Below are 12,504 nucleotides of genomic sequence, written 5' to 3' on the forward strand. Positions count from 1 at the left end.
AATTATTAAATTATACAGGATTTATATAGCGCCAACGGTTTGCTCAGCGCTTTACAATATAACGGGAAATATCCATCATTCTTATTGCTAACTGTTTGAAGCTTTGACAAGTAAGGCAGCCTCTGTTGTGTGGGGGAATAGCAATGGTTATTACTTGATAAAGACATTGAGATTGATTTACTAAGAGCAAATAGGGAAAGATTCACTCCCAGAGCTTAGTGGTAAAATTTCACTTTGCAAATAATACCCACTCACATGGAAGGAAAATAAAAACAGCTTTTTTGTTTGCACATGATTGGATGATGGAGCACCTCTTTGTTCCTCCCGGGACCTCCTGCTCTCTAGCTCCCTTGTCAAAGCCTCCCATGCTCACCTCCAGGTCTTCTCCTGAGCCTCTCCCACCCTCTGGAACTCCTTTCCCAATCTGTTCGACTATCTCCTACTCTGTCCATTTTCACACGATACCTGAAAACCCTTCTCTTCAGAGAAGCCTATCCTGCCTTCATCTAACAACTTTACTTTTATCTTCTCCATCAGCACCCCCCCACCCCCCCACAGTTATTGCCTTTTATATTACTGGACCCTCCCTTTTCCCTTTTAGGTTGTAAGCTCTCTGATTCCTCCTGTTTTGGATAGTATTGTAATTGAACTGCCGGCCCTCATGTTGTAAAGCTCTGCGCAAACTGTTGGCACTATATAAATCCTGTATAATAATAATATCAAAGCAGAGCTTTGCCACATTCCCTAAACTCTGCGGACAATGCCCTTGCAAAGTGAACAGCCTATTGGACTTTAGTAAATCAGCCCCATTATTTGCAGAATATGGCTTCTTCTTAATTCCCTGCAGCCCCCTCCAAACTCTTTGGAACAAATTGTGGTGTTTCTACAAAGGGAGCATGTTGAGACTAATGTACTGTAGTAACCTGCATATGCCTCCTGTTATCTCCTGACGAAGTAGACCTTTGATCTTAGAAATACATAGAATATTTATTACAGCCTTCACAGATCCCCTCTCTCCATTGGACGCAAATTCAGGATAACATCTATTAGTTAACTATTGATTCTTAAAATACGCTGTGCCAATCACAGCCAGTTAGTCAATGAGGAGATGTGGGAGTGGAAAAACCCAGATACTCCTGCGCTTAGGGATGGGTTCTATGTCGTAAAGACCACACAACGAAATTCTTGAGATATGCACGCCATGCCGCCCTCAAAAAACCCGGGAGTCCAGAAGTACTAATAGAGAAAAACAAAACAGAGGGCGCACCGGCTTGTGCATTACTTTTAAAGTGTATTTATTAAATATAAAAAAGTATTCTACTCACAATAGTAAATAAATATAAGGCCCATCATGAAGGGACCGCTCTGTCCAATTCGCACTGTGTTTCTGTGTTATAATGAGAATGATGGACATCCAAAATGCTGACACGTTTCGAGGACTAGCCTCTTCCTCAGAGCCTCTATTAGTCAATGAGGAGAGAGAAGGGGCAGGTACTGTAAGTATAGATATGTTTGTTATTTAAAAAAAAAATAATAATAACCTTTACAATCACTTTAATATTCAAAGCAAACTCACCCATCCACCCATATTCCCATGCTTTATTTTGCTGAGAAATCATTTTGGAAAACACCCCCTGGCATTTCTGATAGTGGCCATCTTAAATAAGGGCAAATTATTTATGTTGCATTTACTTCCTGGAATCTATCTGCTCTTAGCTCAGGCATTGGCTGAACTGAGAACCCTCCCCCCCCGAAGAGTTTAAAAAAAGTAAATGTGTCATAGTTTCCTATCCATTTATGAAAGCTAGCAGCATAAGGATTATGGTTAGCACTTCTGCCTGGCAGTACTTGGGTCATTGGTTCGAATCCCAGCCACGGCACCTCCTGCCTGGAGTTTGTATGTTCTCCCTGTGCCTGTATGTGTTTCCTCAGGGTATCCCAGTTTCCTCCCACAATCCAAATACATGCTGGTACGTTAATTGGCTCCTGTCTATATTGGCCCTAGTCAGTGTATGTATGAATGTGTATTAGGGACCCTAGATTGTGCACCCCTTGAGGGTTAGGGACTGATGTGAATGTACAATATATATTTAAAAGACTGCGTAAATTGATGGCGCTATATAAGTACCTGAAATAAATAAATACAGAAATAAAATAGTCCATGTTAATTAAGAGAGTGAAGTTCTACTTTAGCAAGAAACTAATGGTGGTCCTCAATGATACTCACATTACATTTTTATGCCCTTTACAGCCTTGGCTCCATTGATTTCCATCATCACGATTGACCTCCTGTTTCTTGGAGTTGTAATATAAGCGTTGTGGAATTACATTTGGTTTACGTGAACCTCTGGGGTACTCTCTTCTTTCCCCTGTCACTTTTTCCCATAGCCTCATCTGATTCTTTCCTTCTTCCCTCTAGGATCCTAGCTTCTTTTTTCCCCCCTCATCTGTTTTCTCCTACATACAAGTGACCCTTCTCCTACAGTTAGCTGTGTAAAAACCTCTTTGAGTAAGTTTCACCTTGCTTCATTACAGTCATCTACTTATGGGTTTCTTTGTGACACTACTTTGTTTGTTTCTTAAATCTACCTCAGTTTGTTGCTACAAGCCAAGGTCCCTCTGTCCCAGGGATTACTCCTCCAACACTTGTTGATTAATCATTTGCACTATGTATCAGAGATAAACCATTATGTTGATGTTCTTTCTATCCCCCCTTCTGACGAGGGTTGAGAATTTGCATAGGCATTTTTGTAAGCAATCTGCTATATTCTGTATGTGCAATACTTTTTTCTCTCTTTCAATATAAACAAATGGAAAGAAAAGAAAAAAAAACAGTTAAAGCCGAATTTTACGTATGGAAATGTATACATAGTTACATTTGTTGTCATATATATAAGTGATGACTAATAATTATTATTGTAATTATTATTATACAGGATTTATATATTATTATTATTACACAGGATTTATATAGCACCAACAGTTTGCTCAGCGCTTTACAATATAACGGGAGACAATACAGCAACAATACAGTTCAATACAAGAGGGATAGGAGGGCCCTGATCCTGGGAGCTTACAATCTAGGAGGGAGGGGCTAGTGGTACAAAAGGTAGTAACTGTGGGGGATGGACTGATTGGAAGAGTAGAAGATTCCATTATTAGCTGAGGGCAGGATAGGCTTCCCTGAAGAGATAGGTTTTCAGAGATCGCCTAAAAGTGAGCAGAGTAGGTGATAGTCTGATAAATTGGGGTAGAGAGTTCCAGAGGATGGGGGAAGCTCTGGAGAAGCCCTGGGGACGAGCATGGGAGGAGGAGACAAGGGAGCTAGAGAGCAGGAGGCCTTGCGAGGAGCGGAGAGTTCGGTTTGGGTGATATTTAGAGACAAGATTGGTGATGTAATTTGGGGCAGAGTTATAAATGGCTTTATATGTTATTGTTAATGGTTTGAATTTTATCCGTTGGGCAATGGGAAGCCAGTGGAGGGATTGGCAGAGAGGGATGGTGGACACTGAGTGGAGGCCAGTGGAGGGATTGGCAGAGAGGGGTGGAGGACACTGAGTGGAGGCCAATGGAGGGATTGGCAGAGAGGGATGGAGGACACTGAGTGGAGGCCAGTGGAGGGATTGGCAGAGAGGGGTGGAGGACACTGAGTGGAGGCCAGTGGAGGGATTGGCAGAGAGGGGTGGTGGACACTGAGTGGAGGCCAGTGGAGGGATTGGCAGAGAGGGGTGGAGGACACTGAGTGGAGGCCAGTGGAGGGATTGGCAGAGAGGTATGGCAGATACAGAACGGTTAGTAAGGTGGATGAATCTGGCAGCAGCATTCATGATAGACTGAAGAGGGGATAGCCTACAATGAGGTAAGCCAATGAGGAGGGAGTTACAATAGTCAAGGCGAGATCTAACAAGGGAGTGAATAAATTGCTTAGTGGTTTCCGAGGTTAGGAATGGGCGTATCTTGGAGATGTTGCGGAGGTGAAGTCTACAAGATTTGGACAGTGAATGGATTTGGGACTGTTAGTGTTACTATGGAAATAGGAGTACACCAATTCAACGCAAAACTCCTTCAATCCAACCAAATTCTCTCGGAGTAACTTGGTTCATCCAGAGAGATGCATTTATTGTATTCCAGAATTAATGATAAAATCCTATAGAGTATTTGTAAATATTACAATGATCGGAAGACATTAGAGTCCCATTTAAAATACCGGTACTTGGTTGTTTTCTGTCATCACATACATAGAAAGATAGAAAGACTACACATCCAGCATATACGTCCAATCTATATTATACACCTAGGTAACTTCCATGTATGCAATAATGTACTGTATACTACACTCTAGACCTCTGCTTTCCTAATAATGATTTTTTAGATCATGATCCCTTTCTTAACAGCTGAAACCTCCCCTTGAAAAAAACAGTTATTAGTCCTGGAGAGGTTCCTGATTGGCTGATCTCACACTTTTGATCTTGTTGTTAAACAACACCAAAATGAGCCTACTTGTAATTACTGGAAATACCCAATAAGGTCACTTTAGTGTTTACTAGGTTACCCTTTGAATGCTATTTCCCATGAAGACCCCCTCAAGCCCAATTACCTTCATTTGATGATTTTTGTAATGCTTATGGTCACATTCTTTATTACTCCTAAATTGGTACACAATGTATCCTTTGAAATGTTAACTTACCACAAATAAGGACACAAACGTTTAACTTACCCCCTAGATTTTTAAGACCTCTTTCATATCTAACCCTCCTTTTACAACCCCTTGTAAAAGTTTAATTGGACAACCAGCCATAAACAGGTCCATCCACAAATGCCAAGATAAGAAATTTTCCCCTTGCATAAAATTAACATAACTCAAAGCCAATACTCTGCCCTTTTGATGCATAAAATGGACTTGTTACTGGCTTGTGCATGTACATCTAAGAATGTATCTATGTGTATGTACACATATACTGTGTATGTGTATATATATATATATATATATAAAACACATTACACATTCAATATAATACAGCATTGGCCAAGCTTGGGCCGATTTACGTTTGTTGGTACCATATCTGTGGGATCTCCGTGGAAGCTGGAAATCATCGCAGTAGTTACTGCTACTCCAGTGATCTCTCCCTAGCTTCCGGGTCACAGTTTTTCAAGGAATGCAAAGCATTCTCTGATTGGACTAGGTGGAAAGGTGGGCGGGGTGGTGACATCATGATCTCCACCCTGTCCAATCAGAGAACATCTTGTATTCATTGAGAAAGTGCATTCTCTGGTGCTTGTACTTAGCAAGCCAACTCCTTCACAATACAGCAGGGCAGCCACTCGGCATGGGACCAGGAACCTAGTGGAGATCACTAGAGTAGTGGTGCCTGTTATAGTGATTTCATCACTCTACAGGGATCACATAGGAATGGCACCTACGTACTTGCATTGGTCCAAGCTCGACCAATGTAACTATGTAAAATTTGCCACACCTGGAATTCAGATTTAACAATTTGTTCAAGCAAAAAAAAAAATGGATTAGGAAAAAAAACATATGTTTAATTTTGGTACAGTCTGAGCTACATTTGTACATACATACTGTATTTCCAAATTACAACATTTTCACCAGCACTAAGATTATTCTGGATAACCTTATCACCATTAAATCTGATCTAAAGCCAATCATTAAATCATTGTGTAGGCAGGTGCAGTCTGTACTCCCCGACCGAAGTGGCAGAAGGTGAAAGAAGTTGTGAGGAACTTGATTCCTCTATGTCTTCCTGAAGTCACCAGGAGACAGCTGTATGATTGGACACTGGCACCCCACGTAACTCCACTGGCCATCTTGCTCTAGGCCCATGGCTTTAAGTACCATCTCTGTGCTGATGACACACAAATCTATCTTCCTCCTCCTCACCTCACCCCTTCAGTCTCCTCTCACATTACTAACCCACTAAGTGACATATCAGCATGGATGTCACTCCACTTCCTCAAACTCAATCTTTCTAAAACTGAGCTCATACTATTCCCTTCAGCCCATGCCCCCTCCCCTGACTTCTCCATCAAGATCAATAATGCAACCATCAGTCCCTTTCCTCATGCCAGGGTACTAGGTGTAATCCTAGACTCACATCTGTCCTTTCAGCCCCAAATCCAATCGCTGTCCAAATCATGTAGACTTCACCTCCGCAACATCTCCAAGATACGCCCGTTCCTAACCTCGGAAACCACTAAGCAACTTATTCACTCCCTTGTTATCTCTCGCCTTGACTATTGTAACTCCCTCCTCATTGGCCGACCTCATCACAGGCTATCCCCTCTTCAGTCTATCATGAATGCTGCTGCCAGACTCATCCACCTTACTAACCGTTTTGTATTTGCCATCCCTCTCTGCCAATCCCTCCACTGACCTCCACTCAGTGTCCTCCACCCCTCTCTCCCAATCCCTCCACTGGCCTCCACTCAGTGTCCTCCACCCCTCTCTGCCAATCCCTCCACTGGCCTCCACTCAGTGTCCTCCATCCCTCTCTGCCAGTCCCTCCACTGGCCTCCACTCAGTGTCCTCCATCCCTCTCTGCCAATCCCTCCACTGGCCTCCACTCAGTGTCCTCCATCCCTCTCTGCCAGTCCCTCCACTGGCCTCCACTCAGTGTCCTCCACCCCTCTCTCCCAATCCCTCCACTGGCCTCCACTCAGTGTCCTCCACCCCTCTCTGCCAATCCCTCCACTGGCCTCCACTCAGTGTCCTCCATCCCTCTCTGCCAGTCCCTCCACTGGCCTCCACTCAGTGTCCTCCATCCCTCTCTGCCAATCCCTCCACTGGCCTCCACTCAGTGTCCTCCATCCCTCTCTGCCAGTCCCTCCACTGGCCTCCACTCAGTGTCCTCCACCCCTCTCTGCCAATCCCTCCAATGGCCTCCACTCTGTGTCCTCCATCCCTCTCTGCCAGTCCCTCCACTGGCTTCCCATTGCCAAATGAATAAAATTCAAAACATTAACAATAACATATAAAACCATTTATAACTCTGCCCCAAATTACTTCACCAATCTTGTCTCCAAATATCACCCAAACTGTCCTCTCCGCTCCTCCCATGACCTCCTGCTCCTCTAGAGACCTCCTACTCTCTAGCTTCCTTGTCTCCTCCTCCCATGCTCATCTCCAGGACTTCTCCAGAGCCTCCCCCATCCTCTGTAACTCTCTACCCCAATCTATCAGACTATCGCCTACTCTGCCCACTTTTAGGTGATCTCTGAAAACCTATCTCTTCAGGGAAGCCTATCCTACCTTCAACTAATTCCTTCAACGGAATCTTCTATTCCTCCTACCAGTCCATCCCCCACAGTTATTATCTTTTGTACCACTAGCCCCTCCCTCTTAGATTGTAAGCTCCCAGGATCAGGGCCCTCCTATCCCTCTTGTATTGAACTGTATTGTTGCTGTATTGTCTCCCGTTATATTGTAAAGCGCTGAGCAAACTATTGGTGCTGTATAAATCCTGTATAATAATAATAATATATAAATCCTGAATAAAAATAATAATAATATATAAATCCTGTATAATAATAATAATACTAGGCGCAGTCTATTTAAGATGTCAGCTCCTGGGTTTGGCACATTTTATGCAAGTGGTTAGTGTAGGGGCAGGCTCCCTGTCTGGCACGGACAATGCCAAACTAAAGATTGAGATTTTAGAAGAAGAGACAGCTGAAGTTCTGAATATTTTCATATATTTATTATATAGATGAAGTGAGACAAATAAATATTTCTTCCTGTTAATTATTAACAAAAGCTGTGATGTCCTGTATAGGTTTATAATACTAATGTCCTTGAAGCTATCTTCTAATGATTCACATGTGCATTAACCTACGCTTGAGACAAAGATCACTTAGATATAGACTATGGTCACTTTACTAGCTTTGACACTAGGCAGATACTAAGACGAAGGGATCTACTGATTGCCTAGAAGCAAGCTATGTGCAAACACCATGGAAGCCAGAACATTCATACAAATAACTCTACTAGTAGCCGGTACGTAAATCATGAAATGTATACTTTTTTCCATGTATCATTTCAGTATACTTTTTAACCATTCAAAATTCAGCTATATGTTTATTTATTTAATTTATTTATTTCAGGTACTTATATAGAGCCGTCAATTTATGCAGCACTTTACATATATATTGTACATTCACATCAGTCCCTAACCCTCAAGGGGTGTACAATCTAAGGTCCCTAACCCACATTCATACATACACATACTAGGGCTAATTTAGACAGGAGCCAATTAACCTACCAGCATGTCTTTGGAGTGTGGGAGGAAACCGGAGTACCCGGAGGAAACCCACGCAAGCACAGGGAGAACATGCAAACTCCAGGCAGGAGGTGCCATGGCTGGGATTCGAACCAACAACCCTAGAACTCCCAGGCGGAATTTCTAAATTTTGGTTATAGTTATCTGTATGGTAATTTTTTAAGGAGCCTTGCAACATTTCAGAAACATCAATTTAATGATCATTGAAGGAATATTTACAATTCTGTTTTTTATTTTTTTTCACCAGTATGCAAAGCTCAGGGTAAGGCTCCTTTCACACAGGCTTTCTGATCAGGTTCGCTTGTCTGTTTTCTAGGCGGACCTGATCGGAAACTCCATGCAGCTGTATGGGTGAATTTAAGCACTTGGCCTCCGGAAGGTTTTGCCCCCTTCATGACCAGGCAGGGGTGGACTGACAACTCATGGGGCCCCCGGGCAATAGGGGATCATGGGGCCCCTGTGTTCTTGCCCAAACTCAAAAAAGCCTATGAAAAAGGTACCAGGGGCATCTCATGGAGCCCCCTACTGACCCCGGGCCCTTGGGCAGTGCCCGAGTTTCCAAATGGACAGTCCGCCCCTGTGACCAGGGCATTTTTGTTATTCAGCACTGCGCTAATTTAACTGGCAATTGCTCAGTCATGCAACATTGTACCCAAATTACATTTACCGTATTTTTCACACCATAAGACGCACTTTTTTCCCCCCAAAAAAGGGGGGGAAATGTCAGTGCGTCTTATGGAGCGAATATGGAGCGGCCGGTCCGGTATTTCCACTGCAGCCGTGTCAGAATACCGGGCCGGCCGCTCAGCTCTACAGCGGGACCTTATAGAGATGACTGCTGAACTTTGGGGAGGGGGGTAGCGGGTACCTGAATTTGACAGATACCCGCTCCCACTTCCGTGGAGTTGTTCTTTCTTCTTACCCGTTCCTCTATCCAGCGGCGCGGTCTTCCCGGCTTCTGTAGTGTGGGCATGACAGCCGGGTGCCAATTGAGCATGCGCAGGAAGCGGTGCTTTTTGTGAATGGTAAGGCGGCACCTGGGACACATGACAGATCCCAGAAGCCGCCGGACCAATCACAAAGCGCAGCGCTTCTCGCTCATGCGCACTGGGCACCCGGCTGTCATGCCGAGCGCCATTACAGAAGCCGGGAAGACAGCGCGCGGCTGGATAGAGGAACAGGTAAGATGAAAGAACAACTCCGTGGAAGTGGGAGCGGGTACCTGTCAAATTCAGGCACCCACTCCCCCCCCTCCCCAAAGGTCAGCAGTCATCCCCTGTACTATCCACAGTCTCTGGTCATCCCTGTGCTGTCCGCAGTCTCTGGTCATCACTGTGCTGTCCGCAGTCTCTGGTCATCCCTGTACTGTGTCCGCAGTCTCTGGTCATCCCTGTACTGTGTCCGCAGTCTCTGGTCATCCCCTGCACTGTGTCCGCAGTCTCTGGTCATCTCCTGTACTATGTCTGCAGTCCATTAGTTCAGAATTTTTTTTTCCTGTTTTCTGCCTCTAAAACCTAGGTGCGTCTTATGGTCAGGTGCGTCTTATGGAGCGAAAAATAAGGTATATCCTTTTTTTCATACAGATAGAACTTTCTCTTGGTGGTATTTGATCACCGCTGGGTTTTATTTATTTTTATTATATAAATGGAAAAGACTGAATATTTAGAAGAAAAAAAATTCTGTTATAAAACATATCCAATAAAAAATCAAAAAGTCAAATTTCTTCATAAATGTTGGCCAAAATGTATTCGGCTACATGTCTTTGGTAAAAAAAATCTCAATAAGTGTATATCAATTGGTTTGTGTGAACGTTATAATGTCTACAAACTAGTGTATATACAGTATATTGAAACGTATACAGCTATGACACTGTACTGGTAATGGCAGTGATCGGCGACTTATAGTGGGACCGTGATAGTGTGGCAGGCAATCTAGCACAAACAGACCTTCGCTGGGAGGTACTCTAACTGACACTGACTTCAATACTGACACTAATACAGTGATCAGTGATAATACTATACACTGTCACTGTACTGACACTGCCTTGGAAGGGGTTAACATCTAGGGGCAATCAAGGGATTAACTGTGTGCCTAACAAGTGTAATGTGTGTAATTACACTTGTTAGGCATACTACTCCGTGTACAGAGTCCTGTATGTTTGTACACACAGGACTCTGTTCTGTGATTGGCATAAACCATTGGCCAGGACCTGCTGACAAAATTATGGTGTGTCCATCCATAGTATAGGTTGGCAGAGGATGAGCGCATGCACATCCCAAACCCGATAGCATACCAGCAACGTTTATTTACTAGGGGATCATGGGGCCCCTGTGTCCTTGCCAAAACTCAAAAAAAACCTATGAAAAAGGTACCAGGGGCATCTCATGGGGCCCCCTACTGACCCCTGGCCCACGGGCAGTGCCTGAGTTTCCAAATGGTCAGTCCGCCCCTGGTCACAGTAAATCTACTGTGACAAAGCAGAAAGTAGTTAAACATGCTCCTGTCTGTTTACATTTGCTTACCTTTACGTCCCTCCATATCTGTAAGAAAAAAACAGAGAAGGACTGCATCCATTTCCACTTCCACCTAAACGTGACAGAGTTTTGTGATAACAGTGCTCCTTGTCCCTAGTATGTGTATGTATGAATGTGAGTTAGGGACTTTAGATTGTACACCCCTTGAGGGTTAGGGACTGATGTGAATGTACAATATATATGTAAAGTGCTGCGTAAATTGACAGCACTATATAAGTGCCTGAAATAAATAAATTCACAAAAAGAACATTGGGGAACTTGAGACAGAGAAGGGCAACTAAACTGATACGAGGCATGGAGGAGCTCAGCTATGAGGAAAGATTAGAGGAACTGAATTTATTTTCTCTTGAGAAGAGGAGATTAAGGGGGGGATATGATCTCCATGTATAATACATAAGGGGGGGATATGATCTCCATGTATAATACATAAGGGGGGGTATGATCTCCATGTATAATACATAAGGGGGGATATGATCTCCATGTATAATACATAAGGGGGGATATGATCTCCATGTATAATACATAAGGGGGATATGATCACCATGTATAATACATAAGGGGGGATATGGTCACCATGTATAATACATAAGGGGGGATATGATCACCATGTATAATACATAAGGGGGGATATGATCTCCATGTATAATACATAAGGGGGGATATGATCTCCATGTATAATACATAAGGGGGGATATGATCTCCATGTATAATACATAAGGGGGGATATGATCTCCATGTATAATACATAAGGGGGGATATGATCTCCATGTATAATACATAAGGGGGGATATGATCTCCATGTATAATACATAAGGGGGGATATGGTCACCATGTATAATACATAAGGGGGGATATGATCTCCATGTATAATACATAAGGGGGATATGATCACCATGTATAATACATAAGGGGGGATATGGTCACCATGTATAATACATAAGGGGGGATATGATCACCATGTATAATACATAAGGGGGGATATGGTCTCCATGTATAATACATAAGGGGGGATATGGTCACCATGTATAATACATAAGGGGGGATATGATCTCCATGTATAATACATAAGGGGGGATATGATCTCCATGTATAATACATAAGGGGGGATATGATCTCCATGTATAATACATAAGGGGGGATATGATCACCATGTATAATACATAAGGGGGGATATGATCTCCATGTATAATACATAAGGGGGGTGTCAGGGATCGCGGCGTCCTGTCGGCCGGCGCATGCGCACTGGCGACGGCTCACGCCGGGACACAGGCACTAGGTCCCGGCGAGCCGTGGATGACAGGATGCCGCGCATGCGCAGTGGGACCCGCGGGCGCGCCTCGGGCGGCCAATGACAGCCCGGGGGCGCGTCCCGAGCGGCCAATGACAGTGCAGGGCGCAATATTTAAAGATGCCCTGCACTGTCAGTAATTGCCGCAAGGTCTATCTGAGTTCCTGAGTCCTGTACCTGTGTTTTTGACCCTGATTGACCCTGACTACGCTGCCTACTCCTGTGTTGACCCGGAGTGTCCTGACTACTCTGCCTTCTCCCATCCTGACCCTCGGCTTGTTTTGACCCCTCTACAGACTGACTTATCCTGCTGACCCTGCGTGTGACCTGACTACTCTCCGCCTGCCGATTCTGTACCTCGCCTACCCCACGGGACCCCCGCTCGTGA

This window comes from Staurois parvus, unplaced genomic scaffold (genome assembly GCF_062004578.1).
Source record: "Staurois parvus isolate SC_StPar_1 unplaced genomic scaffold, SC_StPar_1.0 ptg000444l, whole genome shotgun sequence".
Lineage (NCBI taxonomy): Eukaryota > Metazoa > Chordata > Amphibia > Anura > Ranidae > Staurois > Staurois parvus.